General features: G+C 45.7%; 1 non-coding gene across 1 annotated transcript; it reads left to right on the top strand.

The window, feature by feature from the left end:
• Positions 1-14,156: 14,156 nt before the first annotated feature.
• Positions 14,157-14,309, top strand: LOC149870787 (5.8S ribosomal RNA). The gene has a single exon (XR_016440908.1). It is a non-coding gene; the product is annotated as a 5.8S ribosomal RNA (ribosomal RNA).
• The last annotated feature ends 2,614 nt before the right edge of the window (positions 14,310-16,923 follow it).

Genomic DNA, 16,923 nt, shown 5'->3' with positions numbered 1-16,923 from the left:
GTCTTTGGGATGGATGTGATCCCCCTCACCATAAAACCTGAGCACATCACAGATATTACTGTGTATATTTTCTTAACACCCCCAGGAGGAACATATTACAGTGGGGAAACCGAGGCACAGAGAGAAAAACTGACATAGCCAATGTCACAAAGTCACAAATTACATAGGGAACTCTTGACAGATGTTAGATTTATAGTGCTATGTAAGCCATTTTAGCCCAAGAAAAAGTGAGCATCCACATGCTCATACCATCTGTCGCACTAAAAAATGGCAGATCCACCACAAAAATGTTTCAAACAGCAACTTCTTTGTCACTCAGAAGTTTTCAGCTTTATATTTAACATCTGTACAGGTGAGTATCCCAAAGTGCTCTGCTGTTCCCCCCCACTCTCCTCCCAATGCAGAGGGAGGAAGAGCAGAAGTTCTCTGATATCCTGCCCAAATCAAGAGGGTGTCAGGGGGTCCTGCTACCATTGCTGATGCTGCCAAAGCACCAGCAGGGATAGAGTGAGAGTGTGCACACTCCATAGCACTCTGTTTTTATAGTGCTATGAGATGCTTTTAATGTGCTACAAAAATAATATCTGTCAACAGCCCAGGTATCTAAAGTCCTAGGGCAGTATTACACCTACTGCACCAGTCTGTCTCCCACAGTTGGGAGGTTTACCTACCCCCTGCTGCCCCAGCCACCCAGGAAGCAGTGTTGAGCGTGGACAAGATCAAGAATCACTCACCCACCAAGTGAGACCGCCAAGCGGTGAGCAGTTCAAACAAGGCCTTGCCACAAACACAAATATGACTGCTGAAAAATGAAAAAGCACCTGAGTATTTCAACTACGTCAAGAAGCAGGGCAAGCTGTAGCTGGTAATGGAGAGGGAGATGACAAGATGCCATTCAAGGTTCTCTACAGTCCCCACTACAGGAGAGGATGAACAATATTGAGATGATGGGCAAGTATGGTTTGTATTTTCCAAGGTATTTTTGTTCAGTGACTTAACTTTGATGGAGTTCAAAATCCAATTGTGCACAGCTGGGGCAGAGAGCTATTTTATAGGTATATCTTTGACTCGCTGCCCCCACCCCCGCTTTTGAACTGACTAGTGACAAATATAAAACCTTGCTCTGAGTCACTAGCTTCTGATGCTTCCAAATGTTTTCTATAAAAGACCAAATGATCAACACTGAATGCACTCTTTCCTAACTAATGGAGCCCTGTCCCTGCCATCTACTAGCAGAAGGATTTCTTAGGAAATGGATAGTCTGGGGTTTTTTCCATGTGGTCTGGCCTGGGAAATGGATGTGGGAGCCCTCTTCCAACTGCTGTAGAGCAACCCTTTTTGAAAATGAATAAAAAACCCTCTGCATTTATCATTTTCTCTTTCTGTCTTACTGAAAACCTCACCTGAAATTTCCTGTGTCACTCCCTGCTCTCTTGCCATCTCTTGCACACACACAAGCCAAGTATGTAGTTCACATGCATTCTGATCCAAGAGCAGCCATGCTTTAGCTGGTGCAAAAGGCTTATGGTTCATGCGCATGCCAGACTGATTTATACCTTGCAGGCTACCTCATGGTTCATGTGACCAGACTCTGGAATAGACTCCCAGGAGGGTGGTGCAGGCACCTACACTGGTGATCTTCAAAAGGAAATTGGATCCACAACTTGCTGGGGTTATTTGACCCCAGCAGTCTTTCCTGCCCAGAGCAGGGGGGCTGGACCTGATGATCTCACGAGATCCCTTCCAGCCCTAAACCTTTATGAATCTGTGGATGCTGTGCAAAGCAGGATCAGACTTTACATCACACTTTCACACCAGAACCTTACACCATTGTTGCTGTCTGGAGTAGCAGTCACAATACGTGCTTTTTGATTGCAGAGTGCAGTTACCAGCAATTGCTTTCAACTTTGTGCATGGCAGTGCTGCCATGATCACTGTAATTGGAATCTTCTTAGAACATAAGAGGATTGAACTGAAACCTGACACCAGGATGAAATTACCAAACTGTTTGCTAATGTTCAGCTTAGGAAAAGGCAGGGGGGAGAAAAGAGGGAAAAGCTTGAATATCTAAGTCCCTAGAAGGCAGGGGAAATAAGGGTTGGCAAAAGAGCAGCCTGTCTCAGGCCCTCGACTGCCCAGCCAAGCATTTGAAATTTTGGTTTGGGCTGCACACAGTTCACAGCTTTTAATGAAATTGCATACTACTGGCAACAATCCTGCCTAGGTCTGTAGTCTGACAGCACATAAGGATGAAGAGGTCCCTGTGGTACTTTTAGGAATCACCAGTCTATAATGAAAGATTCTCATTAATGTAGTCACTTTAAGGCTGTTTTATCTAATATTTTATGTCCAGTGTTTTACATTCCCCTCTTTTAATTATTTAAATGCCTGCAATGTGGGCTTGGTACATTCACTGTGAAATGCAGGCTGACTAGCTACTTAGCAAACAGTACCTCCTGCTGATATTCCCATCTCTAAAGCTGGGTTCTGTTCCACGGATGGCTACTTGGTCATCTAAAGATGGAAGGAGGGCTGTATGCTACTAGAATACAATTCTCACAGCATGGTAAGGCAACCCCAGCCTTTACCTTCCCTCAGTGCAGATTGAATATGAGTACCTATTCTGATCCCTGACATTCCACACCAGTCTGGTAGAAATCAGAGTCTTCTAGTAAGGTGAAAAGCAGCTGGTTTGTCTCCCCCACTCTCCACACACACGCACACACACACCTCTCACTCTGCTTTTGGGCATAGCTTGAACTTGTTTAATGACAGCAGGAGTCAGGGGCAGTCTTTCCCAGTTGATGAGGGAGGGAGCTCCCCACAGAATTGCCTGTATCTTTTGTCAGAAAATGTGCTTCTAGGATGGAGGGGAACAGGTCAAAGGTGATAGGCATTCTGCAGACTATTCTTCTGGAAACCTTTTTATTTCCATCAATGGGCTCTTAGTCATTGTACAAGAAAGGCAGGTAATGTTAAGGATGCTTATTTTGAACTGGAGTGCAGGAACATTATTAGACGTTTGCATCAGATGCCATTCACACTATAGTTCCATAGCTATCCCACAGCCCATCCCTTTCTTCATGTGGTGGTCTAACTTCTTCCCCTTTAAACTTCTGTCATATGCTTTTATATCCCTTTGAGTCTTCTGGGGATGTTAGATGTCTGTTTCTCATATCCTCTGTAGCAATGAAGTCTTGCCAGTCCATTATTCTTTTTGTGTTGGTCAGGAAATAGTTTTACTGTTATACTGTAATTACTTAATTGCCATTTAATTAAATAAGGGCCTGTGACTTCCTATAATGAAATGGTTGCTGTGCAAGAAAAGAATTGATGACTGAACTGACCTTGCATACCAAGATGGAATCAAACAAGTCACTCAAACAATATATATTTTTGTCAGTGTTGCTCCAAGGATTGAAAAATACGTTATGAACAATTTCTTCATTTTTTGCACCTGGTTTTCCTGTGTGGCTTTTACAAAACAAGTAGTCCCATGACTGTATCGTAGTACTTAGGGTTAGAAGAAACCTAAACAGATCATCCAGTCCAACCCCCTGCCCCGGGCAGGGACGGGTGCCGGGATCATATCACCCCAGCCAAATATCTGTCCAGTTTCCTCTTCAAGACCCCCAAGGTAGGAGAGAGCACCACCTCCCTTGGGAGCCCATTGCAGAGCCTGGCACCCCTAACTGTAAAGTAAGGTCTCCTGATGTCCAGCCTGAACCTGCTCTCTAACAATTTCTGGCTATCATTCCTAGTAACCCTGGGTGGTGCCCAGGGGAACAGGGCCTCCCCCAATTCCTGCTGGTCCCCCCTGGTGAGTTTGTAACCACCACCAGATCCCCTTTCATCCTTCGCTTGTGGAGCCTGAATAGGTTCAGGCCCTTTAGCCTCTCTTCGTAGCCTGACCCGCTGCCCCTTGACCATGCACGTGGCCCTCCTCTTGGCTCTCTTAATGCAAACCACATCCCTCTTGAAGTACGCTAGCATTTAATGTGGCTGTGTTGCCACATGTCCCATAGAAATATTCTACCTATATGCAGAAGTAAGAACAGGTTTCTGTGGGACTCAGACCTCACCCAGCAGCTTAACTCTGCTTCCACTGAAGTCTCTGAGAGTTGCACTGCTGAATTTCACAGAAACAGTCTTAGTCTAGCGCTGAGTATATATGTCTAATGTCTGTCTCCTTCCCTTACACACAGATATTTCAGCTGCATTGGCTGGGTCTGTGTGTGAGGACAGATCAGATCCTTCATCAATGTGATACAGGAATAACCTCTACAATGAGACATAAAAATGGTTCTGACTATATAGGAATGAACTGCCTTAGTAAGGAGTCTGGACAAGCAACCTGATCTCTAGCTGAGAGTTCTCTCCACCTTCAGAGAAGAAACCCTCTGACAGCTGCCCACCTCTGTCTCACATGCATTTCTAATGGGGGCCACAAATCTCATTGGCATAACACAAGGTACACCTTATACCGCAGATCCCATCACCAACCATCCTCCTACGAACTATGCATTTTAGCTCAAAAGCACAAAAATAGGTTTTTACTCCCCATATGTCAATGAAAGTTTTCAGTCTCATCAGTTCCAAGTTCTAGTATGGTCAAGAGACCAAGGCATGTTTCTTGCCCTTCTCTTCATATAATCCAAAACTAAAGCCACTTGTCCATCTAGTCTACATTGAGCTAAAAACCCTATCTTCCCTATAAAGACTGAAAAGACTATATTGCCTTCCAGCAGATGTGACTAAGTTTCATTATCCTTCACATAAAGCTGTGTAACTTTTCCTAGACACCCACATTCATTTTAAGCACCTGAGGTTTCATTGACTTCAAAGGGAATACCCAGGTGAATGAAATAAAACATGTAGCTAAGTATCTGCAGAATCAGAGCATTATTCTGTTTTATGTGACTCTTTAGTCCTTCCCTATTCATCCTTCCAAAAAACAGTAACTTTAGCTTCAGGTTTTTGGGGGTTTTTTTGCATCCTAAATATCGTTTTTTCTCCACACAACACACCCTAAAATAAGATATGCACTTTGTTTTGGAAAGGCAGAATGAAGAAAAAGAATCCTTCCTTGTAGTAAGCAACTGAGTAGCAGAAGCTGAGACTGCTGGTTGTTCTATTCCCTGTGGATCCCATGGAGACTTGAATTTCAGTTTCCCTGGTTAGCAGCAGAAACTGCTTTTACCGTATTTCCTCACATAAAACGTTCACTCCAATTTCCAGCAGCTTATTTTTGGGAAAAGGTGAATGTTATATGCAAGAAAAAATGTGTAAAGAAATTACTATACCACCTATAGTTTCATCGAGAAAAACTTGCAGCAAAAAGGTAAAACAGAACTTCCCCCATTTGCTCTAGGCTTCTAAAGGCTCAGATCTGTGGTTCTTGGGTGCTTCTATTCTATTGGTGTGCATGTGATTTTTTTTCATCCAGGGGAAAAAAAAAATCTTATTCTGTATAATGGCTCTGCCTGTCAAGCTGCCATGCTCCCCTCTTAAAGACTGATTATGTGCTGAGACGCCCATGAGAAGCAAGTCAACTAAGACATTTTTATTTTGTAAGCCATTATTTTATATACATATCTATAGATTTAACAAGTGAGTTTAAACAATTTTTCAACCATGCTGCATGACAGCTTTTGCTGAATAATTGCACTACTTTATTGGGTTGGTCATTGGCTTTCCTTACATGCACTGCTCCTTTGTTTTGTTGACCTTTCTTTACATTGATCATGGAAATAGGGTATAAGCTTCTGGGGAGAGGGGCTGAGTGTGATTTGAAGTGGCAAATATGATGTTTGAGTGCTGTGAAATCTTATTATAGATTTGTGCTGGAGGTGTCCAGAACCGCACCTTAACCTTGCTGTCATTTGTTCATTTTTCCATAGTCCAGGTTAGCATAACTTATTCCCATTTTACACAGGCATATACCTAATGTGAAGCTCTTGCTGACAGAGGGGGAGAGTTCCAACCCTGTGTTCAGACCCACACCATAATGATTTGCTCTCACCTGTGCTCCAAAGAAATGACTGTAGGGCTGATTCAGAAACTTTCTTGTGCACACAGTTGTTACTCATATGAAAAGCTCCATTGCAGGAGTAAATATCATTGGTTCAGGCCTATATGCAGCTGGTACAGCTAGTGCTATCAGCACATAGAAAATGATAAAGGGCTGGACAAAGAAAGGGAGACACCCTGCTTCAAAAACCCCACCAGTAATAATAAATCATAAACAAGGACCAGGCCCAGGAAATAGCAAAGCAACCCTGAAAACAAACAAACAAGCCCCATTCATGCAGATGTATTCTGGCCAAGGAGTACACAGTATAATTTCCCAAACAATCACCTTTGCCAAGAGCAGGAACACCAGATTTTTCATCCCCTTCTGAGCCTGGAGCATTTTGCAGGGCCTTTTCAGCTAAACATGCAAAAATTCAAAATGCTACAAGGAAACCCCACTGGTTTTGGAACTGTCAAGGAAATCTTAGGGTTTTCAGTGCTTTCTAGTGTAGGCAATACTAGAAACAATGAAAGAAATTTTTCACAGTGTCATGTCAGTACCGTCCCTTCTGCTAGATACCAAACTCCTTGGGGCAAGGTCTGTCTTTCTATAATCCAGGATGGTCTGGTTTTTATTTAGACTCTATCATAGTACAAAACAACAACAAAACAAGTTCAGAGGTTTTACATTTCCCCTTTCTTCCCTTCCATGTTCTCTCTTTTGTCCCCTCTCCCCCCACCCAATATATTCATTTTTATTATCTTCAGTCAAAATTGTGGTTGAATTCAGAGTCACAGGATCCTTGGAAAAGTAGGGTTGTAAGGGGGCCTCATGAGGTCATCTAGTCCAGCCTCCTGCTCAAGGCAGGATTGTCTCTCACTAAACCATCCCAGCCAAGTATGTGTCTAACCTGCTCTTGAAGCTTCCAAGAATGGAGATTCCATAGTTTCTGTAGGTAGCCTGTTATAATACCTGCCCACCCTCATAGTCAGAAAGTTTCTAAAAGCCAAGGCATACTGTGTTGTATGAACAGAAGCATTACTTGCAAATTAAGGGAAGTGATTCTTCTGCTCTATTCAGCACTGGTAAGGCTTCACTTAGAGTACAGTGCCCAGTGTTGGGTCTCACACTTCAAGGATGTGGGCAGTTTGGAAAGAGTCCAGCATCAAGCAACAAAAATGATTAGGGGCTTGGGAGGCAGACTTATGAAGAAAGGCTGAAAGAACTAGGGTTCTTTAATTTGGAGAAGAGATTGAGGGGGGATTTGATAACAGTCTCCAAACACCTGAAGTGCAATTAGAGGGGATAGAGAGAGGTTTTTCTCCATGACCAAGAGGCTGGAACTAGAAGCAATGACCTCAAGCTGCAGCAGGGGAAAATTAGGTTGAAAATAGGAAGAACACTCTGACTGTGAGGGTAGACAAACTTTAGAACAGGCTCCCTACAGAAACTGGAATCTCCATCCTTGAAAGTTTTCAAGAGCAGGTGAGACAGATACTTAGCTGGTTTAGTGAGGGATAATTCTGCCTTGAGCAGGGGATAGATATAGATAACATTGGACAGTCCCTTGCAGTCCTCCTTCCTGTGATCCTACAGTGCTAATCTCCAACCTAAAGTTCCCAGGCTGACACTTGATGCCATAGCTCCTACCCTTGTCCCCTGCTAAGGTATGGACTAATTTTATTTCATCCACGCATTTCACTCACCTTATTTTGGTATACAGCCTATCCTTGCTCTTTCAGCAACTCAGTGTATTGCCTCAGGCACATTTCTTAATCTTTCTGCCTAAAATCCCTTATTGCAAAACAAGGCTGCACCTGCTGGGATGAAATACTGTTTAAAAAGTGCCATGAACTGGGAAATGACTATGTAAATTCTGAATTTTAGAGTTCTATTGCATAGAAACTTGTTTTCCCAGCTGGGTCTAGGGACTGTGGGCCTCTGCTGTTTTATGAGGGGAAAACACAAAGAGTCTCCTCAGTAAGCAAGCTTTTTTTCTGCATCATTAGGGGTGAGTCTATGTGAGAAGTTTATGGCCAAGTTGCCTAATTAGCTCCACAGTAAAGTCTCAGCATCTACAAGTGCAGCCCTATTAGGCTGTAGTAAATGAATAAATGCTACATTGCCATAGGATAGTACTTGTCAACACAAGTACTACCCTGCAGTGGTGTTATTTAGTGCACCATATATAGACGCTGACAGGGCTGGCTAGGGCACGAAGGTGCTGCAGTGTGGGGACTGCCTGCTGTCTAGTCCCACGCTGAAGCACCCTTGTGCCCCAGCCAGCCCCTCCACAGCATGTTGAGCTAGGTTGGAGCAGCCCCTAGCTGGCAGGCTCACACCCCAGGCCCTCTACCGGCTGGGGCTGCTCCGACCTGGCTCAGTGTGCTGTGGTTCTATGCATACATGTAAACATGGCACTTGGGAACAGTAAGGAACAGTAAACTCCAGAATGAACTCTGCTGGAGCTATTCAGTCTCATTAATTGAATGTGTACACCTGCCCTAGAGTCCCAAGCTAGTGGAGCATGTGCCTGAGTCTCAATGAAGCCAATGGAATATAAATATGTGCTGAAGTGCTCTCCTACCCAGGACCGGAGTTAGGCACATGCCTGAACTGGGACATAAACAAAGTGTTGATAATTCATTGCATTTTCAATATGGAATTCTGCTTTTCCATGAAGAGCAAATAATTATTGAGATTGGAGGAGCTTTGTGGGAGAGCACTCCTGCTTTACTTCAGTTATTCATCTTTGCCATTATTTAGGAGACAATTTAGAAAGATCCTGAATGCTTCTGCGGAAAGCAGTAATGTGGAAGGACCATAATTACAAAGCAGATATGAAAAGAAAGGGCTAAATGATAAAACCTTGAGAGGAAAATGCCTAAAGAGCTTTCTGTTTAATGACTTGCCAAGGCAATCTATTACACATTGCATGCCTGGCTCCTTAAACACACGGAGACTCTTCAGAACATTTCAGGTGGCTTCTTCATTTTTCAGGCATTGAGCAAACAACCATGAGCTTGACAGCTCTTCTGAGAATAATGAAACAGGGAGAGAGTAGGCAGAAACCCTGTAAGAATAATACCAGCCATCTTCATGCTGTCTATAAAAAGACTCTATCTAATTGTAAGATCATCTTATTTATCAATGTTGTGAAAGGCTGTCCTTGAAAGTCATTTAAATGCACTATCATCTCTGGTTTTGATTCAGACATAGCTGCTCCTACACTGTCATTCAAGAATGATAAAACATTTAGTTGCTTTATGGCCCCCCCGTAGACATGATGCTCTTCTAAAATCCAGCTAGGATTAAAGTAAGTTGTGATGGGTTTAGAAATTTGGGTCATTTGCTTGGTTTAAGCATTTTAAAGAATGCTTAAAGTTTAGCAACTGTACCTTGCATTTAATAGTCACTGGATGGAGAGTAGCAGGGAAATTCTCTCCCCCACCCGCCATTAGGAACAAGGGTCCAGGTTAAAACCAGTGCTCTATCCCTTCTAGAACAGGGCCATCTCACTGACACACACCCTCTAGATACCTGCTGGCATGCTGTCTTCCTCCTGGCTGATGTAACTCCCTTTCTTGGCTGCCAGCTTCAAAAGGGGCAGAGGAGAAGAAAATGAAACATGGCTGGCATGTGGCTAGAGCACTATGCTGAAATGTTTAAAAAATGCAAGTTTGAATCCCCCATCATGAGAGGTGCCTAGAATCTGGGTCTCCTAATTCATAACTGCCCTAACCACTGGGCTGTTGGGCTGAAACATGGGACAGGACATGAGCTGGGACTGCAAACAGGGCAGTTTGCTGGGAACCAGAGGTAGAAGAGGAGCCAGGAACCATATCCTGCTCCTGGAAAGTGAGTGAGTCAGGGTTGTCCATGTGTTTGGTTGGTTCTGTGTTTGGGCATGCGTTCTGGGCAGTGCTGTTCATAGATTCATAGATGCTAGGGTTGGAAGGGACCTCAGCAGATCATCAAGTCTGACCCCCCTACCTAGGCAGGAAAGAGTGCTGGGGTCAGATAACCCCAGCCAGTTGCCTATCCAGCCTCCATGTGAAGACCCTCAAGGTAGGGGAGAGTACCACCTCCCTTGGAAACCCATTCCAAATTCTAGCCACTCTTACCATGAAGAAGCTCTTTCTGATGTTCAGCCTAAACCTGCTCTCTGTCAGTTTGTGACCATTGTTTCTTGTTACCCCAAGAGGCGCCCTGGTGAACAGAGCATCTCTGGTTCCTTGCTGCGCCCCCCCCCCCCGATCACCTCTCAGCTTTCTCTTGCAGAGGCTGAAGAGATCCAGGTCCCTTAGTCTCTCCTCAAAGAGCTTGTCCTGCAAACCTCAGTCCCTGGAAAAATCATGAAGCAGGCCTTCAGGGAATTCATTTCTAAGCACTTGGAGGAGAAGGTGGTTAATAGGAACAGTCAACATGGATGCATCGAGGGCAAGTCATGTATGACCAACCTGATTTTCTTCTATAATGACCTAAGTTGCAGGGGGCGTGGACTAGATGAAATCCTGATGGCCCTTCCAACCTTAGTTTTCTATGATTCTATGGGTTTTTCACCAGCCACCTTTTTGAGCTACACATGTGCATGTCCACACTACACAGGCACTAGGATAAAAAAACTGCGTGTGTAAGTGCCAAAAATTGCACATTCATGACTGGGTGTATACAGTGAAATTCTGGCCTTGCTCTTTCTTCTTACTTGAATGCTTGCATCTGGAGTCCAGAATAGCTGTATGACAAAGGTGCTAATATGAGAAAGAAGCTGAAACAGGAATTACTGGAATGCTGGACTGCTGTATGCTGGCCTACTGCAAGTCCAGACTGGAGCTTTCTTGGACATGTGACATAGCCTCAGGCCAGAAGATAAATTCAACATACAAAGGATAAATACAAGCCAATGAAGCACTCAGATCCAGCCTAGTTAGGAGCTAAAGTGCGACATAAATGAAGCATATATTGAGATCCAACCTACTTTAGAGAGATTATTTCCTCATCTACTGAGGACAATGGGTGGAATGGCCACTCAGCATCCCATGGGATGTATACAGTGTTTGATGTGAGGTGGGGATAGAGGAGCATTTTGCTTTAAACAACAGGACACAGAAATTTATCACATTTAGGTCATTTTAATGACTCTTCTGCTGTCTCTGAAACTATTTTTGCAGGAGTAGTACCCAGAAAGGGAAATGATGTATACTGCATTAATAGCAACAACAATAGCGATATCAAATGAAAATAATGAAAGGGCATGCCTGGTAGGGGTGTGGGAAGTGGGCCATATTCGATTTGGATTCGGATTCAGCCTGAATCAGGGACAGTGATTCAATTTGTTGATTCTGATTAATGTCCCTGATTTGATTCGGCTGAATCTAAATCTGAAGATTTGATGCTGGTTCGGAGAATCAGCGATTTGGACATAGACGCAGCTTTAAAAGTTTTTTCTACATACTTCGAGGTATCAGTGCAGCTTGTGAATGGTACGATGCTGGGGCGGATGGAGTGTCCCACAGGAGTACAGAGGGGCCCTCCGCGTACTTGGTGGTGAACCAGGAAGTGGACCAGAAGCCTGCTGCGGAGCATGCTGGAGGCCCCCGTGTTCCCCCCCCCGCTCAGCAATCAGCTGTGGGGGGACCCCAGGTGCCCCCCCAGACCCAGGAGGCACCAGTCACCGAGCTGGGAGTGTGCAGGGGGTGGCCCCCAGCGCACTCCTCAGCAGACCTGGAAGTGGACAGGAAGTGCTTCTGGTCCACTTCTGGGTCTGCTAGCAAGCAGGCTGGGGAGCCCCCCGTGCTCCTATGGGACACTCCATGTGCCCCAGCATCGCAGCATTCACAAGCCACCTGCTACCTAGAGGTATGTAGAAAAAAATTTTTAAGCCGTGTCTATGTCCGAATCGCCGAAAATCTCTGAATCGATTCAGAGGGTTCTGATTCAATTTGGAGAGATTAAAGAGTCCTCTGATTCGATTTGGATTTGGAGATTTGGTCACCAAATTGGGTTGAATCTCCGTCAAATCAAATCAGGGACTGAAGCTTCATACAGCTCTAATGCCTGCCACTTGTTTACGGATATTTAAAATAGATTATAAGCCCTCTGGAGCAGGTAGAGAAATTACTCTGTCTACAGTGTCTAGCACAAAACTTTGTACAATTTAGTTGAGGTCTGTAGAAGTTAGTGTATTTCAAATGTCATACAGTAACGTGGGCATGTCTTATGGCCAGAAAATAACCCAGTGATCAATATTCATTTGACAGAAGTGGCCCATCACAGCCAAAGGATGGTTGGAAGGACAGCTGTGAATAAGGTGCCTATGGGCCTAAATATCAGTAGGGTTTAGCATTTTATGAAAGTGCACAGCTCCCATGGATTTAAGCAAGGAAGGATAGGAACCAAACTTAGGCTTTCTGTATGTTTTCATATTTATGTCTATTGGTGCTAGTTGACTGAATATAGTATCGATACACCCCCTTTACTGATTTTTTTTATAAATAGTAAGGCTTAGTAGAAAACCAAATGACGATTTTAAAAGATGAAGTCATAAAGAAAATCCATTAAACTGCAAAGATATCCTATCCTATCCTATGCTATACAATACCAACATGCCACATACAAGTGCAAATATATGATAGAAGAAGATTTCATTTATCATTATTTGAAAAAAAACTGGCTGAGCCACTCCAGTTTTTCCATTTTTTGGGAAAAAACCCCTGTCTTAGTCATTATCATTGTCATAATAAGAATCTGTAATCTCATAGCAGTAAAGAACATATTCCATGTGAATATTCACCCTCACTGCTATACTTTTTTTTCCCATTCCAAGTACTATGAAAAACAACTGGCATATTTTTTTCACAGTAGACCTCAGAGCAAGATGTTCATTGAATACCTATCAGGATGCTGAGCATCTGGCAACTTCTATGACTGTACACAATAGCAACTTGGTTGTCCTCTCAGTGCCCTGTCCTCAAGTTTCTTCCATCATGCAAATCTCAGATTACATTTTGGCTCCTTTCCTTAATTTGTCAGACATGACTCAGCTTGTTCTCATTAATTTAAAATGTAGACCAAGGAAGAGATTTCTAGCATATCAGCTCAGTGATCTCAGTTCTCTCTTTAACAGACAGTCTTCATTTACAGATAATGTGCCACCATCCCAGCATCAGGGGTTGAAAATGATTCACATCTGCTTTGACATCTGCTATAATGTGCATCTGCCAAATTAGAGATACTGTGTAGCTCAGGGAAGAAAAGTGGAACAAGCCTAAGCCATACAGGTAATTGTGTGCTGGGACTGAAGTCTGACCCTTCACACAAGCAACAAACACAGCTAGATGGGCTTTTATTTGTATCTTTTCACAGAGCAAATTGACCTTGCACGACCCAAAGTTCAGTCACATGGACTCCAGTGCAGAGAGATTTACTCACCATGCACATTACCAGTACAGAAAGATCTGATTGTTCAGTGGAAGGGCAGATTTTTCCTGGAAGTTCTGGAGGAACTCTCATGGCCTGAGCCATCACTAGCAGAAAGAGATTGAGCAACAGTAGCTAGATGTACCTTGATATGAAGCATTGTTATAGTTAGGTGTCAGTGAATGTACCTAGAAATACTACAATGACTTTATTTCATGGATTTTTGAATGTAGAAAAGAATCCCAAGAGGGATCAGCATGAACACCTAGCTAAGGGTGCCAAACATATGACTTGTGGGCCAGATATGGCCCACAGAGCATATCTTCTAAACTACAGTTCTCCTAGTGGGCCTGAGACTTTAGGTGTGGGGTACCATAAAATACAGCACTATGTGGTCCCATTGGGGACAGACTTTGGCAGCAAAAGAGAAAGCAATGTCTGTGCTGTTTGCCCTACCATTACCTGTGCTGCACCACTTGCCCCACTGCCACTTGCCCTGCTGTTCAAGAGGGCGTGAAACCGTTAAGAGGTAAACGGGTGGGGTCCGTGCAGTCTGCCCGGAGGATTCAACCCGGCGGGCTCGGTCGGCCGGCCCGGGACAACGGGTCCCCAACCGCCCCGCCCCCCCGCGGACCAGGAGCCCCCTCTCGTCCCCGGCTTGGCTTCTGCCCTGGGGCGAGCTGGCATACCATGGAAAAGAGGCCTGTGGAAACACAAACTGGACAACTCTTAGCGGTGGATCACTCGGCTCGTGCGTCGATGAAGAACACAGCTAGCTGCGAGAATTAATGTGAATTGCAGGACACATTGATCATCGACACTTCGAACGCACTTGCGGCCCTGGGTTCCTCCCGGGGCTACGCCTGTCTGAGCGTCGCTTGACGATCAATCGCCCGCACAGTGCGTGTGGGGCCGGTGGCGCTGGCCGTCCGGTCCCCGCCGCCGCCGGGCGCGGCTGGGGTGCCTCGCAGGCGACCCGGGGGTGGGGAATCCCTCGGGCCCGCTGCCGCTTGCCCTCTTGGGGAAGCGGGGCGGCCTGAGCCCCCCCCCACGAACGTCTTCGTCCCCCTAAGGTCAGACACGATGTCCCGGAGCACTCGCTTCGGGGAGCTCGTCCCGCTCATGGAGGACCGTTGCGGCGGTCCGACCCGCGCTTCGGCCGGGTCGGCTGCGGCGCCTGCTCCTGGGGCAGCAGGGGGAGCCGGGCCCGCCCCGCGCGGCTGTCTGTGGCGACACAGGGCTGCCCGCGGGGGCCTCGGGCCCGTGCTCCTACCCCCCGGGAATGACGCGTGGCCGCGGGTGCGCGGGGGCCTCGGCGAGGGTCGCGACAAGGAAGGGAGCACGCGGTGAGGAAGGGGAAGGGCCGGATGCTCGGCCAGCTGGCAGGCGGGCGAGAGCGCGGCGGGCAGGCGGCAGGCGGGCGCGGGCGGGGGGGGCCTTCGGGGCGCCCTCCCATCCGACTGCGACCTCAGATCAGATGTGGCGACCTGCTGAATTTAAGCATGTTAGTCAGTGGAGGAAAAGAAACTAACCAGGATTCCCTCAGTAACGGCTAGTGAACAGGGAAGAGTCCAGCGCCGAATCCCCGTCCCGCGGTGGGGCGCGGGAAATGTGGCGTACAGAAGACCCACTCCCCAGTGCTGTTCTCGGGGGGCCCAAGTCCTTCTGATCGAGGCACAGCCCGTGGACGGTGTGAGGCCGGTAGCGGCCCCCGGCGCACCGGGACCGGGTCTTCTTGGAGTCAGGTTGCTTGGGAATGCAGCCCAAAGCGGGTGGTAAACTCCATCTAAGGCTAAATACCGGCACGAGACCAATAGTCAACAAGTACCGTAAGGGAAAGTTCAAAAGAACTTTGAAGAGAGAGTTCAAGAGGGCCCTCCCTGGCCCCCTCAGCCCTGCTGTTACTTGATCTGAATCTAGCCCATGAAGAGCCCCATGGTCAGGACCCAGCACTCAATGCTTCATATCAATGAGCTTAGTCGTACATTGCTGTGGAAGCACTATAATTCTCATTTCATGGGTGAGGAACAAAATCTCCAAAAAGGAAGAGGTCAACTTGGTGTCCCAAATAACAAACTATCATCTTAACCACTATATAGTTCTTTGTCCTTTCTGCATAATAGAGGCCAAATGATTTCACTGAAGAATTCCTGCACCACACCCATTTTTTGTGGCTAAGGTAGAACTTAGGATAGCATCATGTTAGCTTAAGCCTCCACAGCATTGTGAGATGTGAGGATTCACACTTTCATTACAAGGATTCATTAAAACCATTCTCCTTTTCCATAACTCTTGTCAGGTTCTTGGGCACTGTGAAGCAGCTCCCAGTTTAAAGGGGCCCATTGTGTCTGGTAGTTCCAGCTGATAGTAAAGTACTGAGCAGAGCTACCTGGCTTCCAGGGGAAGCAGCGTGAGCAGCTTATTCCAGTGAAGAAGCCTACTCCCCATAACATCTAGGTTTGCAGTGCCTGTCACTATTTTCCTTTCTGGGGTAATGGTGACTAACTCCATACAGCTAGCAGGTAGCGCTGCCTAATACCTAGTGAGGGTGCAAGCATGCCAGAAGAAGCCGGAAAGCAGCATCCCTGGTACTCACCTGCTCCTTATGTACAATGTGCAAGGGATGAAAGTCTTCTTGTACAAGTACAACACTTGGACAGAATCCATCATTATTCCAGGTGTGTTTAACTCCGTCTCAAAATCTGCTTGGGAAATCACTACCTCTTCTCTGTGACTTTGTGTACTTCTCAGCAAATCAGTTCTCTCTTGTAGGTGAACCAAAACCGAGTGAAGTCAATTGAAAAGACCGCCTCTTATTTCAGTGGCTTTTGGGTCAGTCCTTGTGCCTTTCCTGTACTGTTAGGCTTAAACCAGAAAAGGAAGACGAGTTTCCTTCCATTTTACAACACAGAATTTTTCTTAATAGAATGAGCCATTTTTGGGAAATAATCTTTGGCACCAGGGATCAGAAAGAGGAATCTGGTGTGGGCTGCTTGAGTTTTTATTTTTCCACTCTGGAACTGCCCTGCTGGTCTGGTATTCAGTGGCATATTCTGCAGATAATGGGTTCTTTCCTTGAGATGTGTTTTAATAGTGAAGGGAGAAGAGTTCCAGATGTGGAGTCATTTCCAAAGGCAGCTTTTCTACTGCTAACCCCAGTTTACTGGTCACAGAATTAAGGTTTACCTTCAAGGACCATTTTTTTCAAACGCATTCACCTTCCTCCCCCTGCCCCCCCTACCTGAAACCCCTGACCCCAAACTGATGCCAGGTGTTCCAAGACATAAATACATTGTTAAGCTTCTCAGTCCAGTGGCCAGATATGCAAATGAGCTCAGCACCTGATGTCTCCCACTGGAAACAAAGACGCACTCTCCCCTGACACACATATTTCTACTGAGAACAATGGGAGCCAGCGAGTGCTGTGATGTGTTGAAAAACTAGCCCTAAATGCAGTTGGGCTCTAAACTGAGAACAAAAATCTTCTCTTT

The sequence above is a fragment of the Crocodylus siamensis genome, chromosome 2 (assembly GCF_052110815.1).
Source record: "Crocodylus siamensis isolate JL-2025a chromosome 2, ASM5211081v1, whole genome shotgun sequence".
NCBI classification, from domain to species: Eukaryota; Metazoa; Chordata; order Crocodylia; family Crocodylidae; genus Crocodylus; species Crocodylus siamensis.
This window is presented reverse-complemented; position numbering and strand designations above follow the sequence as displayed.